The sequence below is a fragment of the Neofelis nebulosa genome, chromosome 10 (genome assembly GCF_028018385.1).
Source record: "Neofelis nebulosa isolate mNeoNeb1 chromosome 10, mNeoNeb1.pri, whole genome shotgun sequence".
Classification (NCBI taxonomy): Eukaryota; Metazoa; Chordata; class Mammalia; order Carnivora; family Felidae; genus Neofelis; species Neofelis nebulosa.
This window is the reverse complement of record NC_080791.1, coordinates 58,762,265-58,788,230: the sequence shown is the minus strand read 5'-3', so window position 1 is coordinate 58,788,230 and position 25,966 is coordinate 58,762,265. Positions and strand designations below refer to the sequence as shown.

The 25,966-nt window shown below is 37.3% G+C and overlaps 1 protein-coding gene and 1 non-coding gene across 6 annotated transcripts in view; one reads left to right on the top strand and one right to left on the bottom strand.

Moving 5' to 3' along the window:
- The window catches only part of FCHSD2 (FCH and double SH3 domains 2), a 301,322-nt gene that overhangs the window by 249,716 nt on the left and 25,640 nt on the right, over nt 1-25,966 (bottom strand). The window lies entirely within an intron of this gene.
- LOC131489003 (U2 spliceosomal RNA) lies at nt 13,207-13,403 on the top strand. The gene has a single exon (XR_009250370.1). It is a non-coding gene; the product is annotated as a U2 spliceosomal RNA (small nuclear RNA).

Genomic DNA, 25,966 nt, shown 5'->3' with positions numbered 1-25,966 from the left:
TATGAAGATGTCTACTCCTAGACTTTTTGTCGGAAAGTTTTTAATTACTGATTCAATTTCATTATTTGTAAAAGGTCTGTTGAGAATTTCTATTCTTTTCTAGAATCAGTTTTGGTAATTTGTGTGTTTCTAGGAATTTGTCCTTTTCATCTAGGTTATCCAATTTGTTGGCATACAACTGCTCATAGTACTCTCTTTTAATACTTTTTATTTTAATGGTAGAATAAAGAGTAATGCCCCCATTTTCATTTCTCATTTTAGCTATTTGCATCTTCTCTCTTTTTTCTTAGACTAGTTAAAGATTTGCCTATTGTTGAGCTCTTCAAAGAATCGACTTTGGTTTCATTCATCTCTCTACTGTCTTTCTATCCTCTATTTCATTTATCTCTGATCTAATCTTTTTTAAATTTTTTTTTTTTTTAACGTTTATTTTTGAGACAGAGAGAGACAGAGCATGAGCAGGGGAGGGTCAGAGAGAGAGGGAGACACAGAATCTGAAACAGGCTCCAGGCTCTGAGCTGTCAGCACAGAGTCCGACGCGGAGCTCGAACTCATGGACCGTGAGATCATGACCTGAGCCGAAGTCGGCCGCTTAACTGACTGAGCCACCCAGGCGCCCCCCCCTTTTTTTTTTTTTAATTTTTTTTTTTCTCTGATCTAATCTTTATTATTTTCTCCCTTTTTCTGGTTTTGGATTTGGTTTGCTATTTACTAGTTTCTTGGGTGTAAAGTTAGGTTGATCTGAGATCTTTATTTTTAATGTAGGTGTTTAGAGCTACTAATTTCCCAGAGTAGCTTCACTGCATACTGTAAGTTTTGGTATACTGTGTTTTTGTTTTCATTCCCATCAAAGTATTTTCTAATTTTCCCAGTGATTTCTTTTGACCCACTAGTTATTTAAGAATATGTAGTTCTGGGGCGCCTGGGTAGCTCAGTCAGTTAAGCATCCTAGTTCAGGTCAGGTCATGATCTTGTGGTTCACAAGTTCAAGCCCCACGTTGTTGTTCAACAAGGATGCCAACAAGGATGCCACAACCATTAAAAGAAGAAAGAATGGTCTTTTCAACAAATAGTGCTTGCTACAAGTGAATTTCCATATACAAAAGAATGAAATTGGACCCCATCTCATTCCAAATATAAAATTTAACTCAAAGTGGACCAAAGATTAAATGTAATAGCTAAAACTATAAAATTCTTAAAAGAAAGTATAGGAGTAAATCTTCAAGATCTCCAATTTGGCAATAGATTCTAAAATGGAACACCAAAAGCATATCAAGAAAAGAAAAAAAAAAGTAAAACAACTTCATCAAAGTTAAAAATATGCATCAAAGGACATTATCAGGGCACGTGGGTGGCTGAGTCGGTTAAGCGTCCACCTCTGGCTCAGGTCATGATCTCAGTTTGTGGGTTCGAGCCCCGCATTGGGCTCTGTACTGACAGCTCAGAGCCTGGAGCCTGCTTCAGATTCTGTGTCTCTTCTCTCTCCCTCTGCCCCTCCACAGATCATGCTCTGTCTCTCTCTCTCTCTCTCTCTCTCTCTCTCTCTCTCTCTCAAAAATGAATAAATGTTTAAAAAGTTAAAAAAAAAAAAAGACATTATCAAGGATATTAAAAGAAGGGTTGCCTGGCTGGCTCAGTCAGTAGAGCATGTGACTCTTGATCTTGGGATTCTGAGTTCGAGCCCCACATTTGATGTAGAGATTACTTTCAAAAAAACAAAAGGAAAGAATATGAAAGGGAAGGAAGGAAAGAAAATGAAAAGACAATAGAATAGGAAAATTATTTGCAAATCATGTATCTGATATAAGGGCTTAATATCCAGAATACATAAAGAACTCTTAAAAATCTATAGCAAAGAGACCAATGACCCAATTTTAAAAAGGCAAAAGTAGGGGATTCTGGGTGGCTCAGTCAGTTGGTGTCTTAGTCTTGATTTCAGCTCAGGTCATGGTCTTACGGTTTATGGGATCAAGCCCCACGTCAGGCTCTGAGCTGACAGCACAGAGACTGCTTGGGATTCTCTCTCTCCCTCTCACTCTGCCCCTTCCCCTCCTCATGCTCTCTCTCTCAAGATAAATAAAACTTTTTTAAAAATTTAAGTTAAATTAAAAAGGCAAAAGTATTAAATATACATTTTTCCACAGAAAATATACAAATGGTCAATAAGCACATGAAAGCACATGAAAAGATGTTTAACATCCATTAGTCACTAGGAAAATGCGAATCAAAACCACCGCAAGTTATCACTTCAGACCCACTGGAATGGTTATACACAAAAGCAAGAGAACAAATACTGGCCAGGATGTGGAGAAGTAAGAACCTTCATACATTGCTGATGAGAATGTAAACCAGTACAGCTTCTAGAAAACAACTTGACATCCTCAGAAAATTAAAAATAGACCTACCCTATGACCCAGCAATAGCACTGCTAGGAATTTACCCAAGGGATACAGGAGTACTCAATGCATAGGGGCACTTGTACCCCAATGTTTATAGCAGCACTCTCAACAATAGCCAAATTATGGAAAGAGCCTAAATGTCCATCAACTGATGAATGGATAAAGAAATTGTGGTTTATATACACAATGGAATACTACGTGGCAATGAGAAAAAATGAAATATGGCCTTTAGCAACGTGGATGGAACTGGAGAGTGTGATGCTAAGTGAAATAAGCCATACAGAGAAAGACAGATACCATATGTTTCACTCTTATGTGGATCCTGAGAAACTTAACAGAAACCCATGGAGGAGGGGAAGGAAAAAAAAAAAAAAAAAGAGGTTAGAGTGGGAGAGAGCCAAAGCCTAAGAGACTCTTAAAAACTGAGAACAAACTGAGGGTTGATGGGGGATGGGAGGGAGGGGAGGGTGGGTGATGGGTATTGAGGAGGGCACCTTTTAGGATGAGCACTGGGTGTTGTATGGAAACTAATTTGACAATAAATTTCATATATTGAAAAAAAAAAAAAGAAAACAACTTGACACATCCTCAAAAAAAGTAAACACAGAATTACTATGTGATGTAATAATTCCACTCCTCAGCATACATACTCACAAGAAGTGAAAAATTAAAACAAAAGCTTATAGACCAAAGTTCATGGCAGTGTTATCCACAATAGCCAAAAAGTGGAAATAACCCAAATGCCCATCAACAGATCAATGAATATGCAAAATGTGGTATATCCATAAAATGAAATTTTATTTAGCCATAGAGAGTAATAAATACTGATATATATTACAACATGGATGAATTGCAAAAAATACTTGGTAAGTGAAAGAAGCCAGCCACAAAAAGCCACTGTATTTATAGGTTCTCCAGAGAAATAGAACCAAGATGATGTGTATATGTATAAAAAGATATTTATTTTGGGGTGCCTGGGTGGCTCAGTCGGTTGGGCGTCCGACTTCAGCTCAGGTCACGATCTCGCGGTCCATGATTTCGAGCCCCGCATCGGGCTCTGGGCTGATGGCTCAGAGCCTGGAGCCTGTTTCTGATTCTGTGTCTCCCTCTCTCTCTGCCCCTCCCCTGTTCATGCTCTGTCTCTCTCTGTCTCAAAAATAAATAAAACGTTAAAAAAAAAAAAAGATATTTATTTTAAGGTACTGGCTCACATGATTATGGAGGTTGGCAAATCTAAAATCTGCAGGGTGGGATAATAGGCTGGAGACCCAGAGAAAAGCCAATGTTGCCATTTAAGTCAAAGGTCATCAGGCTGGAGACCCACAAAGGAGCTGCTTTTAGGTCCAAAGGCCATCTGCTGCAGAATTCTCGTACCTGGGAAGGAAGCCAGTCTTTTGTTCTATTCAGGCCTTCAGCTGATTAGATGAGGCCCACGATATTATGGTGAGCAATCTGCTTTATTCAAAGTCTACTGATTTAAATATTAGTCTCATACAAAAACATCTTCAGAGGAACATTCATATAATATTTGACGCATGTCTGGGCACTGTGGCCCAGCCAAGTTGACATATAAATTAAAAATTACAGCCACATACTAAATGATTCCATTTTTATGAAATGTTGAGAGAAAGCAAATCCATAGAAATAAAAAGCAGATTAATCATTGTCATGAGCTTAGGGAAGGGGGTGAAATGGCAAGTGATTGCTTATTTGTATGGGGTTTCTTTCAGGGTAATAAAAATGTTCTGGAATTAGTGATGATACTTGTACAACACTGTGAATATACTGGAAACCACCTAATTGTATACTTTAAAAAATGTTAAAATAAGCGTAACTTTCTGTTATGTTAATTTTACTTAATATTTGTTTTTTACAGTTTATTTTATTTATTTTGAGAGAGAGAAAGCAGGGGAGGGGCAGAGAGAGACAGACACAGAATCCGTCAGTGCAGAGCCCAATGTGGAGCTCAAACCCACGAACAATGAGATCATGACCTGAGCCTAAGTTAAGAGTTGGATGCTTAACAGACTGAGCTACCTAGGTGCCCCAATTTTACTTAACAAAATAACTTATTGATATTTCCTGTGAATAAGATCCTGTCAATAAGAATACATCTGTATTATGGCACATTGACCCACCAATGGCACTTTTCCATGGTACGTGACACTTTATATTGCTAATGTTCAGCATATAAATGAATATTTATAGGGTACTGGCATCAAAAAAAAAAAAAACCCACATGGGGGCACCTAGGTGGCTCAGTCAGTTAAGCATCTGACTTCGGCTCAGGTCATGATCTCACGGTTCATGACTTCGAGTCCCACATCGGGCTCTGTGCTGACAGCTCAGAGACTGGAGCCTGCTTCAGATTCTGTGTCTCCCTCTTTCACTGCCCCTCCCCTGCTCACACTCTGTCTCTCTCTGTCTCTCAAAAACAAACATTAAAAAATAATAAAATAGGGCGCCTGGGTGGCGCAGTCGGTTAAGCGTCCGACTTCAGCCAGGTCACGATCTCACAGTCCGTGAGTTCGAGCCCCGCGTCAGGCTCTGGGCTGATGGCTCGGAGCCTGGAGCCTGTTTCCGATTCTGTGTCTCCCTCTCTCTCTGCCCCTCCCCCATTCATGCTCTGTCTCTCTCTGTCCCAAAAATAAATAAAAAACGTTGAAAAAAAAAATTTTTTTTAAATAATAAAATAAAATAAAAATGACACATAGACCTACAACAGAATAGAGAGCCCAGAAACAAACCCATGTATATACAGTCAACTAATATTTGACAAGGGAGCCAAGAATACTCAATGGGGAAAGGACAGTGTCTTCAATAAATGGTAGTGAGAACACTATCCACATATAAAAGGATGACACTGGACCCCTATTTTATACCACTTACAAAAATTAACTCAAAATAGTTAACTGTAAGACCTGAAACCATAAAACTCCTAGAAGAAAACATAAGGTAAAACAGTTCCTTGACATTGGTCTTGGCAATAATTTCTTGGAAATGATACAAAATCACCAGCAGCAAAAGCAAAAATAAACAAGTTTTACTACATCAAACTAAAAACCTTCTGCGCAGCAAAAGAAACAATCAACAAAATAAAAAGGCAACCTACAGACTGAGAGAAAATATTTACAAGCCAAATATTTGATAAGGTGTCACTATCCAAAATACATAAGAAACTCATAGAACTCAGTAGGAAAAAAAATAATAATAACCCAATTAAAAGGGGGAAGAGGACCTGAAAAGACAGTTTTCTAAAGAAGATATACAAATGGTCAACAGGTACATGAAAAGGTACTCAACATCACCAATCAACAAGGAAACATAAATTAAAACCAAAATGAGATATTATTTCACACCTGTTCATATGGCAATTACCAAAAAGAAAAGAAACAAGTGTTGGCCAACATGGAGAACACATAATCCTTAGGCACTGTTGGTGGGAATGTAAACTGGCGCAACCACTATGGGATACGGTATGGAGGTTTCTCAAAAAATTAAAAATAAAACTACCACATGATTCAGTAATCCCACTTCTGGGTTTGTATCTAAAGGAAATGAAATCAGTATCTTGAAAAGATATCTATATCCCTGTATTCAATATAGCGTTATTCACAATAGCCAAGACATAGGAACAACCTAAGTGTCCACTGACAGAAAAATGGATTAAAAAAGCATGGTCTGTGTGTGCACGCACATGTGTGTATACATACATACACAAATATATACATATACACAATGACACATACAAAAAAGGAAATCTAGCCATTTGCAAGATCAATGGAAATTGAGGGCATTATACTAAGTGAAATAAGTCAGACAGAGAAACATGCTGTATGATCTCACTTATATGTGGAATCCAAAAAAGCTAAAAAATCACAGACAGAAACAGAATAGTTGTGGCTAGAGGATGGGGGAAATGGGGAGATGGTGGTCAAAGGGTACAAATCAATACAAGATGAATAAGTTCTGGGGTATATCATATAGTTCTAAATGTACATCAGAGTGGCTATAGTTAACAATTGTAGATTATACATTGAAAGTTGCTAAAAAAAAAAAAAAAATAATAGACCTTAAATGTTCTTACCACACACACAAAAAAGTTAATTATGTGATATGATGGATGTGTTAACTAACCTAGAGTGGTAATCATTTTGCAATATAGACATGTATTGAATCATCCCACTGTATACCTTAAGCTTATACAATGTTCTATGTCAATTACATCTCAACACAGCTGGAAAAAAAATGAAATTCAAATGAAATGCCTTAACCAAAAACTGTCAAGAAACTAGAAATAAAAAGAACTTCCAGGGTTCCTGGGTGGCTGAGTCAGTTAAGGGTCTGAATTTGTATCTCGGCTCAGATCCTGATCTCATTGCTCATGAGATCAAGCCCTGTAATGGACTCTGCACTGACAGTACAGAGCCTGCTTGGGATTCTCTCTCTCTCTCTCTCTCTCTCTCTCTCTCTCTCTGCTCCTTCCCTGCTCATGCACAAGCATGACTCGCTCACTCTCAAAATACATAAATAAACTTAAAAAAAAAAAAAAAAAAAAAAAGAACCTTCCTAGACCTGATTAAGGGCATCTATTAAAACTCTACAGATAAAACATGTGTAGTCTCAATGATTTTGACCTAAGATTAGGAAGAAAGCAAAGAGGGGGCGCCTGGGTGGCGCAGTCGGTTAAGAGTCCGACTTCAGCCAGGTCACGATCTCGCGGTCTGTGAGTTCGAGCCCCGCGTCAGGCTCTGGGCTGATGGCTCGGAGCCTGGAGCCTGTTTCCGATTCTGTGTCTCCCTCTCTCTCTGCCCCTCCCCCGTTCATGCTCTGTCTCTCTCTGTCCCAAAAATTAAAAAAAAAAAAAAAAAAAAAGGAAGAAAGCAAAGAGATAGAAAGTAAGGATGTCCACTCTCATCACTTCCATTCACTAACTGGTACAATATGAAAGGGCAAGAAAAGGAATGAGGCATAAGAATTGGAAAGGAAAAAGTCAAATTATCTTTTTTTTAGATGACATGATTATGTACGGGGAAAAAAAAATTTTTTTTTTTACAGGGAAAATATTAAGAAATCCACAGAAAAGCTACTAAATTAGTAAATTTAGCTAGGTCACAGGATATAACCTAATATTCAATATTCACTTCCATATCAGCAATGAACAGTAAGAAAATGAATTTTTTCAATGCTACATTTACGATAGCATCAAAAAATAAAATAAAATGTTTATGGATAAATTTAACAAATGATATGGAATACCAGACGCTGAAAAATGCAAAACACTGTGAAGGAATATTAAATATATTAAATAATAAATAAATGGAAAGATATCCTACGTTCATGGACTGAAAGACTTTTATGTTATTAAAATGACAGTTCTACTGGAACTGAAAAACAGAGTCAATACAGTCACAATTAAAATCCTAGCAGGCCTTTTGAAGAAATTGACAAGTTAATAAGCTTTCTATTGAAAACAAAAAATCTAAAATAGCTAAAACACCTCTGAAAAAGAACAAGATGGGAAGATTTACATTACTTAATTTCAAGACTTACAATAAGACTATAGTTATCAAAACAGTGTGGTAGTGGCATGAAGATAAACAAATAGCTCAGTGAATCAAAATAGTATCCATGAAAACACACACACACACCCCAAGTGATTTTCAACAAAGATGCAAAAGCTAATTCAATGCAGCAAAGATAAGTTTTTCAACAAATGGTGATGGAACAATGAACTTGAAATGGATCGTGACACTAAATGTTAAGCAGGGCACAAAAAAGCAAAAGCCATAAAAGAAAAATTTGATGACAGATTTCACCCAAATTTGAACCTTTTATTCTTTGAAAGACACAAGTTAAGAAAATGACAAAGCAAGCCACACACTAGGAAGGAGAAAAATTTATCTTATAAAAGGCTCGCATAAATAACACTTACAGTTCAACATTAAGAAGTCAAACAATCCAATTTTTATTTTATTTTTTTAAATATTTTTTTTTAACGTTTATTTTTGAGATAGAGAGAGACAGAGCATGAACAGGGGAAGGTCAGAGAGAGGGAGACACAGAATCTGAAACAGGCTCCAGGCTCTGAGCTGTCAGCACAGAGCCCGACACGGGGCTGGAACTCACAGAGCGCGAGATCATGACCTGAGCCGAGTCAGCCGCTTAACCGACTGAGCCACCCAGGCGCCCCCAAACAATCCAATTTTTAAATATGTGCAAAAGATGTGACCTGGCATTTCACAAAAGAAACTATCTAAATGGTCAACAATAATGAAAAGATGTTTAACATTACTAGTCATTAACGAAATGCAAATTAAAATGACATACCACCAAACACCCCACTAGAATTACTGAAGTTAAGAACGCTAACAATATCAAGTGTTTATGAGGATATGGTACAACTGGAATGCTCATACACTGCTGACAGGAATACCAAATGGTACAGCTACTTTGAAAACATTTTGGCTGTTTCTTATCAAGTGAATACACATGTATTAAATAAAGGACCCAGCAATCACACTCTTAGGTATTTACCGAAGAGAAATGAAAACAGGTCCATGCAAAGGCTTGTACACAAATATCACAGCAGCCAAAAATGTAAACAGTTTGTAACAGCTAAAAACTGGACACAATGAAATGCCCATCCACTGGTGAATGGATAAACAAATTGCAATATACCCTTACTATGGAAAACTACTTAGCAATAAAAAATGAATAAAATATTAAGATATGCAACAATATGAATCTCAAAAAACACCGCACTGAACACAAATTACACTGAATAAAATACGTTAAACACAAAAGTACCTACAGTATGATTCCATTTATAAGGAATTCTAGGAAAGACACAGATATAATGACAGAAAGATCACTAGCTGTCTGCAGCTGGGGCATCACAGGGCACAAGAAAACATTTTAAGCTGATGGAAATGTTCCGTATCTTGAGCGTGGTGGTGATCATTTAATTACATACAATTACTAAAAAAATCAAACTATGTACACTTGAAAATGATTTTTATTGCAGGCAAATCATACCTCAATCAAGTTGAAAGTAAATAAAACATAAAAGTGGAAAATAAATAAAAATTAAGTAACACCACTTCAGAATCTGCAAAAGACTGACATAAAAAATTTTTGGTTTATCATTTCTGAAAAGTCAAAGTGCTTCCATTGTTACAAGATTTGATTTAGAGTTAGTTTAGGATCATTGCCTGAACCTCTATGCTGGACCAAGTATCTGTCTGCTACATTCCCAAAGCATGTATCTGTCGTACTGCTAACTACATTACAGTGAAAATATCTCTGTATAATGCTAAGTGAGATACAACACTCAGAGAAAGACAAATACCATATGATTTTCACTCACATGTGGAATTTAAGAAACAAAACAAATGAGCAAAGGAAAAAAAGAGAGAGAGACAAACCAAGAAACAGACGCTTAACTAGAGAGAACAAACTGATTGTTACCAGAGGGAAGGTGGGTGGGGGAATAGGTGAAACAGGTGAAGGTGATTAAGAAAGGAGTGTACTTGTCATGATGAGCACTGGGTAATGTATGGAAATGTTGAATCTATATTACACTATACTAATAGCATATGTTTTATATATTAATATATGATACTGTACTATATACTATCAGATAATTCTGTATACCTAAAACTAATACAACACTGTATGTTAACTTTATTGGAATTAAAATTAAAAAATAAATAAAATAGGGAATACATACACAAAAAAAAAATACCTGCATTTGTGTCTATCTCTCTTACATATCTTTGTACCTCCAAGCATTAAGTTTGACGCCTGGTACGCAGATGCTCAATTAAACTGAAATGAATCTATATAGAACTTACACATAAACTACAGATACATATACTTTTCAAGAAAAAAGTTAAGAAATGCCAGAAAAGAAAAAAGGGCTTGTTAACATCAGCTTTCTTTACATTACTTTAGAGTGTACACAAATTTATTTTAGATATTCACAAAATCTAATTATAACAAGCCATGTTAATTTGACATGATATTCCTCTAAGAATCCCACACATCAAGCAAATCCTCCTCCAGAGGTTTGTAAAAGCCTTTAAAAGTTCCCCTCATTAAAGTATCCTTTAGTTTTGTAATATCTGAAACAAGGTGCCAAATGTTCCAGTAAATACTACCAGTGCAAGTGCTAAGGCAAAAAGTATCAAGAAATGTTTTCTGTTACCAGCTCCAGAGGACCCAACAGTCACACTTCCCCACTATGCACAGAGCTCATCTTAAATGTAGGCTAGACTTTGGGGCATCTGACTGGCTTAGTCCATGGAACGTGAGATTCTTGATCTTGGGGTTGTGAGTTCGAGCCCCATGTTGGGTGTAGAGATTACATAAAAAATGAAAATAAATTCAAGCTGTAATATAAGCACTAGGAGCTGCACTGCAATTCCAGTGCAGGTCAGTTGGCCTGCCATTTGGCATTAGTGAAAAACCCTCTGCACACTTTATACCTCGTACAATTAAATAACACACAACATGACATCATTTCACTCTACGTCTCCTAATCAGAAAAGACTGTACAAACTTACTAATGTAAGGCAAGAGAGTTGCAGGACTAAATGGTGAAATTCTAATATAGTTTAATTACATTTCAACAGAATACATTCATTTAAAAGCAGGCCAGCAATGGACTGAGCCACAGAGACTGACATGCAGCAACAATAATCCCTGTTAAGTAAAGCATTTCAAGATCTTCAGAGTCCTTTCCCATCTTATCCCCTCTGCCCTTCACAACAACCCTGTGAAACCAGAAAAGGCTATTTCCACCCCATAAATGAGGCAAGTTACAGACAAGAGCAATTTAAAAACACACACAATTGCTAGTAAGTAGTTCTGGTTAGGTCAGGGGAGAAACTGGGGAAAGAACCTAGAACCAATTTTATTTAAGACATTTTCCGTGATAAATAATATGAAACTTGGTGATAAAAATGAAGCCAAGGATAAAGAGAATAAGGACAATGAAACAAATAATCAATTTTACATTATTTCCATATTTTATTGCCTTCCCTTCCACTGTCTACAGTACACCCTCATATAAGACATCACCATATGCCTCACTAATCTCACTTCCCTAGAGAAGATCTCGGAAACAAAAATACAGTAGGGAAGTGGAAAGAGAATAGGTTAGGAGTCAGAGATCCTGAATTTTTCTAATCCTGGCTTTGGATAAGTACCTTCATCTCTTTGAGCAACAATTTTTACATCTGCAAATCACATATATCTTACTAGGTTGTTTTGAAGATTAAGTGAAATAAATGGATATAGAAGCACTTTGGGAAATATAAAGAACTCAGCTAATGCTTATTATTAGGCTACAAATATGTGGTACAAAAATTCATAATAGGTGTCTTACAGAATTGTGTTAATAAATCCAAATTATTTTAATTATTTATAAGTTTTACACAATCATATATACAATCACTTTAAAAAATATTTGTTGAGGGGCGCCTGGGTGGCTCAGTAGGTTGAGTGTCTGACTTCAGGTCAGGTCATGATCTTGTGGTTTGTGGATACGAGCCCCGCATTGGGGTCTCTACTATCAGTGCAGAGCCTGTCTCAGATTTTCTGTCTCACTCTCTCTCTGTCCCTCCTTCTGTCTCTCTCACTCTCAAAATTAAACATAAGACTTTTTTTTGGGGCGCCTGGGTGGCGCAGTCGGTTAAGCGTCCGACTTCAGCCAGGTCACGATCTCGCGGTCCGTGAGTTCGAGCCCCGCGTCGGGCTCTGGGCCGATGGCTCGGAGCCTGGAGCCTGTTTCTGATTCTGTGTCTCCCTCTCTCTGCCCCTCCCCCGTTCATGCTCTGTCTGTCTCTCTCTGTCCCAAAAATAAATAAAAAACGTTGGAAAAAAAAATTTAAAAAAAAAAAAAAAAAAAACATAAGACTTTTTTTTAATTAAAAATTTTTGTTGACTGAATAGACTATTCCAGAATTAACAATAATTTTTAAATCTGTTAAGTCCAAATGAAGAAAATACACTGTATTACAGAACTCTAAAATCTGACAAGGTATTTGGTAAAATAAGTACCTGCAAAGTTAGCTGGTAAAAGTAAGGCTTCGATCTTCACAGGATTCTCTACAAGCTAATATTTGCATCCAAAGATTTCCAGAACTACTTAAAAATCATAAAATCAGAGAAATGAGAAACTTTAGACATCACGTAGAGAACACCTTTGATTCACAGAAAAAGTGACTGAGGCAAGAAAGAATTTTATACAATTTTCAAATTTCCCTTACTGAAGCTGGGAGTGTGTGGAAGAGAAGGACATCAAAAACAAAATGAAGCAAGAATTTCTTCCAGTTAGGGTCTTAAATCTGCATTCCCCTCATCAAAAAATCCTTGAGTACAATAACAAGAAAACAGCTATAGGAAGTTACTGAATTTCTGCAGAATTAAAAAATTTATGGCTAGGGGCGCCTGGGTGGCGCAGTCGGTTAGGCGGCCGACTTCAGCCAGGTCACGATCTCGCGGTCCGTGAGTTCGAGCCCCGCATCGGGCTCTGTGCTGACAGCTCGGAGCCTGGAGCCTGTTTCCGATTCTGTGTCTCCCTCTCTCTCTGCCCCTCCCCTGTTCATGCTCTGTCTCTCTCTGTCCCAAAAATAAATTAAAAACGTTGAAAAAAAAGAAAGAAAAAAAAAATTTAAAAAATTTATGGCTAGAATACTACAATTCCAATCATAACATTGCCTAAGAATTTCACATTTTGACAGAGATAGAATAATATCCTACAGGATTAATAAACATAATTATTTATAAATAAATATTGTGGATCACTTCTCAGGCTTTTGGCTGAAATCAAGTGTAGAATCTGTTCTTATCAGTTTATTTTTTATTTTTTTTTTTTAATTTTTTTTTTCAACGTTTTTTATTTATTTTTGGGACAGAGAGAGACAGAGCATGAACGGGGGAGGGGCAGAGAGAGAGGGAGACACAGAATCGGAAACAGGCTCCAGGCTCCGAGCCATCAGCCCAGAGCCTGACGCGGGGCTCGAACTCACGGACCGCGAGATCGTGACCTGGCTGAAGTCGGACGCTTAACCGACTGCACCACCCAGGCGCCCCTGTTCTTATCAGTTTAATAAGTACTGTGGAAAATTTAAAAACTACCACTGAATATCCAGAACTCTGAACTTCTTATAGCCTAGTTCATAGATCTATTACTATTTACTGGAAAATATATATATATATATATATATATATATATATATATATATATATATATATATTTTTTTTTTTTTTTTTTTTTTTTTTTTTTAAGTAGACTTCACGCCTAGTGTGGATTCCAATGCTGGGCCTGAACTCATGACCCGGAGATCAAGAACTGAGCTAAGATCAAGAGTTGGACACTTAACTGACTGAACCACCCAGGCACCACTGGAAAATCTGTGTTCTTTTTTTTTTTTAATTTTTTTATTTATTATTTCTGAGAGAGTGAGTGGGGAAGGGGCGGGGGGGGGGGGCAGTGCAGATAGAGGATCCAAAGCAGGCTCTGTACTGACAGCAGAGAGCCTGATGCGAGGCTTGAATTCATGAATCGTGAGATCACAACCTGGGCCGAAGTTGGACACTTACCTGACTGAGCCACCCAGGCGCCCCTGGAAAAGCTGTATTCTTAAAAGTGCTTTGTAATATTTCCCTAAAATTAAAACTTTATATATTTGAATACACACCTATTTTAAGTCTAAGAAGTTTACTTTGGTCAACATTTGCTTTACACATGTCACATAAAACTGATAGAGCAAAGACGCAAACTGAGAGTGGTGTCTCCAGACACCACTTTTTAAAATACAGTAAGAAAGCAACAGTGATCATCTCTGGATGACAGGACCACGGAGTGATTTTAACTTTCTGTGAACATTTTTCAACATGGAAGTACAACTAAAAATATAAACCCACATCCATGTAGTTACCACAAATGTTAAACTTACATTTTATTTGCTTCAAATGTATTTCGGGGAAATGTAATTGCACAATATACTAAAGTCTACCAGTTCTAGAACTGATCCACCTTCTCTTCTAAGAGACGACCAATACCATGTGCTTCCTACCCAAGTTTTTATACTTTAAATATACAGATTTCTACCAACAGTACATAGTATTTTGTCATTCTGCAACTTGGGTCTTTCTGGTAAATGTTAAGACTATGAGATATACCCAAGAGATGTATTTCTTTCAATTGTTGCATTATATTTCATCATACATTTATACCACTATTCATTTATTCAGCCATCTCCCTAAAAAAGCACTTTAAATTGTTACCCATTTTTTGCAATTATATAACAATTTTTTCAGTTTTTTTTATATAATATGCATATAATAAAATGCATAAATTTTATATATGTATTATGTGAGTTGTGACAAACATATACACCTGTGTAATCCAAATGCCTATCAAGATAGAGAATGACAGCATCATCCCAGAAAGTTCCTTCATGCCCTTCCTGGACAATTCCCTCTCATAACCTGCAGAGGAAACCACTGTATTGATTTCTTTTCCACCATAAATTAGTTTTGCCTATTCTTTTTTTTTTTATATATATTTATTTTGAGAGTGAGAGACAGCGTGAGCTGGGGAGGGGGGGGGAGGGAGAGAGAGAGAGAGAGAGAGGAGAGAGGCAGGGAGGGAGGGAGGGGGGAGAGAGACACGCAGAATCCAAAGCAGGCCCCAGGCTCCGAGCTGTCAGCATAGAGCCCGACGTGGGTCTCAAACTCACAAACGGTAAGATCATGACCTGAGCTGAAGTCAGACGTTTAACCAACTGAGCCACCCAAGTCCCCCAATTTTGCCTATTCTAATACTTAATGTAAATAAAATCATACAGTTTATCTCTTTATGTGGTTTTACTCAGAATGTTTTCCTTGTCTGCACTGTTGTGTATATCCATAATTCACTTTTTTATTACTGAGTAATAAAATATGTAAAGGTTTATATATAGTATATATAAAGGTTTTGTCTTTTATTTGGGGGGTGGTGTTTATCTCTTCATTACTGATTCCCATTCACTGCATTGTGATCAGAAAATATGATAATACAATAATGATGTTTGCAAACTTCTATTGAGCCCTTACCACATGGCAAGGCACTGTACTGAACTCTAACCCTCACAATAGCTCTGAGGAGCACACTATTATCATTTCCATTTTACAGATGAGAAACCTGAAGCACAGGAGGTTAGGTGACTCATCTAGGTCATACAGGTAAGGTAGAACCAGAATTTGGCTCCTGAGCCCTCTTAACCATGTACTACATAAAATGTATGGTATCAGGGGCGCCTGGGTGGCGCAGTCGGTTAAGCGTCCGACTTCAGCCAGGTCACGATCTCGCGGTCCGTGAGTTCGAGCCCCGCGTCAGGCTCTGGGCTGATGGCTCGGAGCCTGGAGCCTGTTTCCGATTCTGTGTCTCCCTCTCTCTCTGCCCCTCCCCCGTTCATGCTCTGTCTCTCTCTGTCCCAAAAATAAATAAAAAACGTTGAAAAAAAATTTAAAAAAAAAAAAAAAAATGTATGGTATCATTTCCATGGAATTTGTTGAGACTTCCTTTATAAATAATTACATAATCTAGTTTTGTAACTGAAAAGTATATTCTCTTTATTAAATACAGAATTCCATATGTATGTAATTAAGCTTATTAATTATGGAATTCAAATCTTGTATATATTTTTATTTGAGATTAAAATCTCCCACTAGGAACACAGATTTGTCAATTTCGCCTTATAATTTTATAATTTGTACTCTTTTATGCTTACGTGATCTTCCAGGTGGATTATTCCATTTATCTTTAAGTATCTTTTTCCCTATTAATAAAAGTTCAATTCTACTTCATCTAATAAGGGAATATCATTTCTCCTTTTAAAAGTATTTTCTTTTCTTTAAAGATTTTTTTTAAGGCAATCTCTACAACCCATGTAGAGCTCAAACCTACAACCCTGAGATCAAGAGTCGCACGCCCTACTGACTGAGCCAGTCAGGTGCCCCTCTTTTTAGAAGTATTTTCTAACATATTTTACTGCTTTATTTTCGACTTTCAGTATCATTTCAACTTTCAAAAACACATCATTAGGTTTTTTACATACTTGGTACATAAGTATAGATCAACCTAGATATTAAATTTTTACATTAAAAAGAAGCAAAATTAAAAAACAAACAAGCTGGGGAGGAGAATATTTGAAATTAACAAAGCAAACAGCCTAAAATATATATAAAAAAAAAAAAACTCTCAATATTCAAACAGAAAATTCAACTATGGACATGCAATGGGCTGAATGTTTGTGCCCTTCCAAAATTCATACATTGGAATCTTAACGTCCAATTGATAGTATTAGTAGGTGGGGCCTTTGGAAGGCACTTAAGTCATGAGGATGGAACCCTTCACATAAATGCAAACTAGTGCCCATATAAAAGAGGTTCCAGAGAGATCCCTAACCCTTTCAGCCATTTGAGAACACAGCAAGAATGTACCGGCTATGACCAGGAAAAGGACCCTCAAGAGAGAACACAACCATGCCGGCACCTTGATCTTGGGACTTCTCAGCCTCCAGAACCATGAGCAATAAATTTCTATTGTTTATAGCTACCCAGTCTGTGGAAATTTGTTATAGCAGCTCAAATGGATGAGGATGGGACAAATGATTAACAAAACATGCAAAATAATGTAAAATAGTCAAACAAGAAAAAAATCCAACCTTGCTAATAACCAAAGAAATCCAGATTTAAACAGTAATGCTATTGCCTATTAGAAAGCCCAATATTAGAACAATACTAGAATAATGATACCACATGCTGTGGCCATGTCTGGAAATAAGTACCTACACAGGGCAGGGGTATGCAATATGGCAGCAAGTATAAACAACCATTTAAACAGTATATAATGTTTGACCCATCAACTCTACTTCTCGAAATGTATCCTAAAAATATAGTTACACAAATAAGAACATCAACCAGCATGTTACACTAAAAATTAGGTACTATAGTGTAGTATAAACTCTTTAGATAAACAAAGGAAAATAAAACTTGAGTTTAACAACAATGGAGACTTTATTTTAAAATTTACTAAAAATTGATATGGTTAACAACATCTCAATCGATAACAAATATTCCTTCAGCATCTACATACCAGTCTATGAAATATACAAAGAGAAAAGACAGTCTTGCTCTCAAAAAACTCAGTCTGGAAGGGAAAGTGTACACACACACATACACAACATACAATATAATGAATGGTCTAACAGGACATTACAGGAGCACATAGAGTGAAAAACACAGGCTCCCCACAAAAGCTAAACTGGCACCTCCTCAAGCCAGTGTGTTGTTGTTATTCCATGTCTGTTTAGAAAATAGGCAGAATGCTGCCAAAAGGAGGGAGGGCAATGAATAAGCTGCAGAGCTCAGCACACACACATGCACCAAGAAAATTCTCCAATTCTCCTTTTTTTCCTCACATTTTTCCCAGAAGGAAGTTCTGGTAAATGCAATTTTCCCCCCATCTCATACTTCAAGTACTGTTCTGTTATGCCCCACTTAAGCTAGGTAGTTTATTATTTCAACTCTGCACAGAGGAAGGATAACAAAAAAGGAATAAGAGAGGGGACATAAAAGGCTTCCCAAATTAAAGTATTCTAAACATAAAATTTTAATAAAATATTTAAAAATTTAAAAATGTGATCTTGGACAAGTTAGTGAATCTCTTTGGGCTTAGGTTCCCTCACCTATATGAAGTGAATACCCACCTCTCAAGTGCTGAGATTTTTTTTTTTTTAATTTGTTTATTTTGAGAGAGAGAGATGGGGGGGGGGGGGGCAGAGAGATAGAGGGAGAGAGAGAATCCCAAGCAGGCTCCACACTGTCAGCACAGAGCCCAACGAGGGGCTCAATCTCATGAACCATGAAATCATGACCTGAGTTAAAATCAAGAGTCAGACAGTTAACTGACTAAGCCACCCAGGCGCCCCTCATGTTGCTCTGATTTAAATGAAATAATAGATGTTTAAGCACTTTATAAACAGAAAACCAACTTGTAAAGCTTAAAACAATAAAGTCTTAACAATTAACAATTAAGGACCAGGAAATGTCTGTATCTTTAGATACCCTGTGTGGGTGTGTGGATGGGTGTGATGTACAAAAATATTCACTGCAGCATTAACTAAAGTAAAATTTTGGAAACAAATATTGAACAATGGGTTAGTTAAGTACTGGGTAAGCAAAAAATAAAACAACACTGTAAATAATAGTTATTATAACAGTGGTCCTCAAGCTTTAACATACATGAGAATCACCAAAAAGGACTTGTTAAATCCTGGATTTCTAGGTCCCACTCCCAGAATGTATGATTCAGTAGGTTTGTGATAAAGCCCAAAAAACTGCACTTCTAACAAATTCCCAGTTGGTACTACTAATCTAGGCAACAGACTTTGAAAATCAAAATATTATAAAACTACTCATCTGTCCTTATCTCACCAAAAACAAAAGAATAATTTATATATTTATATATGTAGTTTTTTAATTATGCACATAAAAAGGGAGAAAAACACCTAAAAACAAGCCAAACTACCACTGTCTTATTTGCCCAACACAGATGCATTAAAAGTAAAATAAACTTGAGGGGCGCTTGGGTGGCTCAGTTGGTTAAGCATCTGACTTCAGCTCGGTTCATGATCTCACAGTTCATGAGTTCAAGCCACTTGTTGGGCTCTGTGCTGACAGATCAGAGCTTGGAGCCTGCTTCGGATTGTCTCCCCCTCTCTCTCTGCCACTCACCTGCTCGCACTCTGTCTCTGTCTCTGTCTCTCTCTCTCTCTCAAAAATAAACATTTTTTTAAGTGAAATAAACTTGAAAAATTATTTCACTGACATTTTCAGCCTACAAAGAATCCACTGTTAATTTTTCAAGGTTGATTACCCAACTTATTATTTTATGTATCTTGGAAATCCACCTCTCCTGCAGTATCTATTATCCAAGGAAATATTTCCTGGAATGCCTCAGTTAAGGAAGAAAGCCTGAAATGCATATTAAACTGGTAACTCTTAGAACAGCAGTTCTCATCCTTACTTACAAATGAGAATTACCAACTATGCTTTTAAAAATGCATGTGCGCAGGCCTCTCTCCAAATCTACCAGCTCTGAATCTCAAGAGAAGGACTAAGCATCTGCCGTGTTGTAAAGTACACAGGTGACTCTTACTTCTACAATGCGTTTCTTGGCATCTACCTTTAATTAAAGTTATGTTTAATTCTGAGAATTCAAAATATTTCAAAGAAGACAATGTTATAATATTGTGATGGCAATATTCAGGAATCCGAAAAAGCTCTATCATCTTCCTCATCACATAACCATCCTTTCCTCTCCCACCCACTTTCCAACATCACAAAAGTTGGGGAATATCACCTCTCAGACTGATCAAATGCAGTCTAAATAAAGCTGCTTTTTCTCTAGTAAATGTATGTGCTGACCAACTGAGCAATTTTAATTGGGCATTTTTGAACTTCTTTGTCTTTCGCTCTTGATACACTACAAATAAAGAGAAATGATGTCCTCAAATTGAGTTACCTGATAAGAGACAATTTTATCACAGAGAAACTGAAGTCAAGTTTGTCATAATAGGCCCTAAGATAAAGAGAGTCACAAGACATCTTCCAAAGCTTTTTATCATAACATCCTTCAAAGAGTATTTAGGTCAAGTTAGTAAACATTTCATGATGATAGAAGATTACTATGTCCTTTCATTTTTCAAAAGTATTGAGATCACGGCGCGCGCGGGCGCACGCGCGCGCGCGCGCACACACACACACACACACACACACACACACACACACAAAGACCTGGGGGAGAAAAAAGACCTAAAACCGTATTATCAAGTAAAAAAAATTACAGGGCACCTGGGTGGCTCAGTTGGTTAAGCGTTCAACTTCAGCGCAGGTCTGATCTCACTGTTGGTGAGTTTGAGCCCCTCATGAGGCACTGTGCTGATAGCTCTGAGCCTGGAGCCTGCTTCAGATTCTGTGTCTCCCTCTCTCTCTGACCCTCTCCTGCTCACACTCTGTGTCTCTGTCTCTCAAAAACAAATAAACATTAAAAAAATATTTTTAAAAAGATTAGTCGGTATTCATCAAGTTGCCAAAATCATCTTGTCAGGAGATCTGTGTAATCAAGTTCACCTTTGAACACCATGACTTTAAAAGTTTTCATCTATGATATATCAAGTTTAAGACCCAAATAAGGACGCCAAGTTTTCTTTGCCAGGAAAAAAAGTCAGAGACATTTATTAGTCAGATAATCTTTTATTAAAGTGGAACACACATTCCTTCGAGATCCTGGCAGAAAACATATCAAACATTTTAATCAAATGAAAATGTTTGCTATTTCTATAGAATGCACATAAAAGTTAACACATAATTTTTTACTACATTACTTGTCTTTAAAAATCTTTACTGCAAGAAACATCTTATTCTTTATCCTTGAATTACACTGTACATTTAAAAGATACATCATAAAACTTTCACAGCCTTCTGCCTGGCAGAGTTACATAAAAATAAACTCTGAGGTCTTTTTTCTTGCTTTCTCTTTCTTTACAATGTTACTGATGTATAACATACAGGAGGTTTGAAGAATATTAATATATGTGTACTAATATATCAAGACTAGACCTAGATCAATGACAAAAGACCCCACACTGACAAAACATGCATTGTCAAATCCATTTTTTAAATTTTAACAAAGTATTATAATTTGTTACTATTATTCTTTATATTGTTATAAACTATGGAACTCTGAAAATCTGGTATTTTCCTGCAAGTAAATTTAGGATTATTATTCTCTTCAGAAAAATATCTGTCCTCATCTATATAGCTATACAAAATGAAGCAATGTAATTCGCTAACAGCAGTTTATTTTTTAGGTAAGAAACATTTCAATAACTTTTGTAACTTACTGATTTCAAACATGTCAAGAATTATTTTTTATTACAGTGAGTTTACTAACTAATATAAAGTATTTTCATTCACCCAAAATAAGCTGATTCTAAGCTATTTGTGGAGTATATTTTATTTTAGGTACACAGCCAAAAAGTTAAAAATAAACATAGTTAGTTAGGTGGTCAGAATAGCAAGACAAGCTATTCAGAAACTATTACATCCTTCATTCAGTTATCACAAAACTGCCTGATCTTTTTTTCTTTTTTTTTTTTTTTAACGTTTATTTACTTTTGAGACAGAGAGACAGAGCATGAACAGGGGAGGGGCAGAGAGAAAGGGAGACACAGAATCTGAAACAGGCTCCAGGCTCTGAGCTGTCAGCACACAGCCCGACGCGGGGCTCGAACTCACGAGCCGTGAGATCATGACCTGAGCCGAAGTCGGATGCTTAACCGACTGAGCCACCCAGGCGCCCCAAAACTGCCTGATCTTAATTTACATTAAAAAAAAGACAGAAAAGGCATTTTTGACTATGGAAGTATGTCAAAATATAACCTAAACCTGATATAATTATCCGAAGAGCTAAGAGATTCCCTAGAAGTTCAGTGTTTCACACAATCCTTCAACAAGCCTGGATCTGAAAAAAACATGAAACTCCAGATCACATATTTTCTTCCACTCCTACACTAATCAGCCAGACTCAAAGATGTGCAAGGCATTGAATCTTACACCCCTTCTTTGGTATCTATTCTAAGTAGTAGTTCTTGAAACAAGATACCATACTCCGTCCACAATGCCTGGACATGGTAGGCACTGAAAATAGTGTACCCCCAATTATTTAAAATAATCCCAAGTGAAAGACATCTGTTTTCTAACTTTCAAAAAAACTGAGTCCAGCTATAAAAACCAGGGAAAAGATGGTCCTATGTTCCATGGATTCCTACCAAGATCTAATAAAGGCTAAGAAAAGATACATGGAAATACTGTGAAAATTTCACTCGATTTCAACTGTTATTATCAAATGCCTTTAAAGACAGTTTTCAATGAGAGAAAGAACTTAAATGTTAAAAGTCAGGGATACACCCAGGTTCAAACGTAGTTCTTCCATTTCTTAGTTCTGATCATGGGCAAGACACTTAACCACTACGAGCCTCAGTTTCCTCATCTATAAAATGGGAATAATAATAATAACAATTGTAATTATAGAATACATTGCTGCTGGGAGGATCTGAGATATAATTAATGTTCAACAAGTGTGGACAAGGATGTGGAGAAATCAAACCCACACAGATTGCTGGTGAGAATGAAAAATGGTATAGTCCCTTTGGAAAACAGTCTGGCAGTTCCTTGAATAAACACAGACTTAATATATTACTCAGCAATTCCACTCCTAGGCACCCAAGAAAAATGAAAACATATGTACATTAAAAAATTTGTACATGAATGTTCATAAAACAGTTATTCATAACAGCCAAAGTGAAACAACCCAAATGTCCATCAACTGATGAATGGATTAATAAAATGTGGTATATCTAAGTACTGGAATATTATTTAGCAATAAAAAGGAATAAAGTACTGATAGATGTTACAACACTGAAGAACCTTGAAAAAATTATGCTAAGTAAAAGAAGCCAACTGCTTCCATTTACATGAAATGTCCAAAACAAGTAAATCTATGGAAAGCAATTAGTGATTGCCTAAGGCTGGGCAAATGCGGGGAAGGGGAAGGGTAATGGTTAAAGGGTATGGGGTTTCTTTTTGTGGTAATGAAAATGTCCTAAAATTGATTGTGGTAATAGACGCACAATTTTGAATATACTAAAAGCTCCGGGATTATACACTTTAAATGAGTGAATTACATGGTTTAAGAATTATATCTTAATAAAGGTGTTAAAAAATTCCCATCCTACAGAATACATTTATACATGGAATATCCAAACTCCTACATCTAAAAGCACAAGATTAATTAGGATTACATAGATATTAAACATGCATAAATACATAATCTTATGTATTTAAATACAGTTAAGTATCTTCCTCTAACACATCTGAGAAATGGACTTTTCCTAGACACGATGAAGTAACTGGTACCAGACTAGGCCTCCTCGAGTGACAGCTATAAAACTAGACAAAACATATGACTCTACTATTTTCAGGAGTGAAACAACTGGCAGTACAGGAGATGTGTACAACATCTGCCCCAGCTTTCTGCCTGGGAAACTTTCCCAACTTCATCACAGGGAACTGAAGTCTATGCCAAGCATAACGGTCTCACCAAATTGAGATGCAGAAATCAGAGTCCTGGGCTAGTGGAGTGGCTAGACTTTATAGAGGACAGGATACTGGAGAAGAGGCAACAATGCAGAAGGGGTGTTCCCAGAAATCTGCATGGGGGTTCCTTGGGCATCTTTGGCTGAGTACCAAGCTACATATAAGCCAGAGTGAGTCTCCATGAGAATTACTGTTGCAGGCCTGAGAGCTGAACAGATACCAGAAGCTGCACACTGCTGGGAGACATCAGAATTGTAGTTCAGACAGAACAGAGACATTTCTGCACACCTTGGGCACTCAGGCTTTCAGTGGAAACGCCAAACTTCAACACTCTTTAAAGAAAGACAACACAATTGAGACTTCCTATAATGTACCATCCACAAAATCCAAATCAAAACTTACTAGATATGCAAATAAGCAGGAAAGCGTGACCCATAATGAGGGAGTGGAGGGAAGCAGTCAACAGAAACAGACCACAATATGACTCCAGTGTTGCGAACAGCAGGCAAGAGCTTTAAAATGGTGATTATAAATATGTTCAACCACTTAAAGGTACACTATCAAAAATGAAAACTTCACCGGATAGACTTAAAAATAGACTAAAAATTACAGAAGAGGGGCACCTGGCTGGCTCAGTCAGTAGAGCATGTGAGTCTTGACCTTGGGGTTGTGAGTTCAAGCCCCACATTAGGGGGTAGAGATTACTGAAAAATAAAATCCTAAAAAATAAAAATGAAAAAGGGGTGCCTGGGTGGCTCAGTTGGTTGAACGTTCAACTCGATTTTGGCTCAGGTCATGACCCCAAGGTGCTGGGATTGAGCCCTGCATCAGGCCCTGCACTGAGTGTGGAGCCTGCTTGAGATTCTCTCCTGCCTCCCTCTGCCCCTGTCCCCTGCTTGCTCTCTGTCTCTAAAATAAAAAGGAAAAAAATTTTTTTATTAAAAAAAAAATTTTGGGGCGCCTGGGTGGCTCAGTCGGTTAAGCGGCCAACTTCGGCTCAGGTCATGATCTCGCGGTCCGTGAGTTTGAGCCCCGCGTCAGGCTCTGTGCTGACAGCTCAGAGCCTGGAGCCTGTTTCAGATTCTGTGTCTCCCTCTCTCTGACCCTCCCCCGTTCATGCTCTGTCTCTCTCTGTCTCAAAAATAAATAAACGTTAAAAAAAATTTTTTTTTTTTTTTGGGGCGCCTGGGTGGCGCAGTCGGTTAAGCGTCCGACTTCAGCCAGGTCACGATCTCGCGGTCCGTGAGTTCGAGCCCCGCGTCAGGCTCTGGGCTGATGGCTCGGAGCCTGGAGCCTGTTTCCGATTCTGTGTCTCCCTCTCTCTCTGCCCCTCCCCCGTTCATGCTCTGTCTCTCTCTGTCCCAAAAATAAATAAAAAAAAAAAAAAAAAAAAAAAAAATTTTTTTTTTAATTTTTAAGGAAAAAAATTACAGAATAAAGAACCAATGAGCCAGAAAACAGATCAACAGAAACTACTCACTCTGAAGAACACAGATTATCAGACAGTTTAATATATGCATATCCTTGGAATCCAAAAACGGAAGAAGAGAAAATGGGGCAGAAAAAAAAATTGAAGAAATAATGGCCCCAAATTTCCCTGATTTGTTGATCCAAAAAGCTCAGTGAACCCCCAGGAAAGTAATAAAAAGATACATTAGTCACATCACATTCAAACTGCAAAAAAAACAAAGATAAAGAAGAACGACGCTATCAGGAAAAAAGGTACATTACATAGAAGAAAACAAGTATATAAATATGTGTGTGTGTGTGTGTGTGTGTGTGTGTGTGTGTGTGTGTATGGTTTCTCATCAGAAACATTAAAAGCCAGAAGACAATGGGGTGACCCAACTGTCAACACAGAATTCAAGATCCTGCGAAAATTACCTTCCAAAAATGAAGGTGAATAAAGAAAAATAAAATAAAGACATTTTCAGACGAGTGAAAGTTAAGAGAACTGTCACCAGTAGAACTGCACTAGAAATGCTGAAGGAAGTTCTTCAACCCAAAAGGAAATGATACCAGATGGAAACTCAAACCTATGTGGTCTGAGGAAGGAAAGAAAAGTCAAAATTGGTAAATATAAAAGACTTTTTTCTGTCTTAATCTCTTCAAAAGATAAGTGTGTTTAAAGAAAAACTAACATATCATGGCGTTTATAAAGTACACAGCATAGGGGTGCCTGGGTGGCTCAGTCAGTTAAGTGTCCTACTTCGGCTCAGGTTATCATCTCATGGTTCGGGAGTTAGAGCCCCACATTGGGCTCTGTAGTGTTAGCACAGAGCCTGCTTCGGATCCTCTGTCCCCCTCTCTGTCCCCCCTGCTCGCTTGCACTCCCTCTCTCTTTCTCTTTC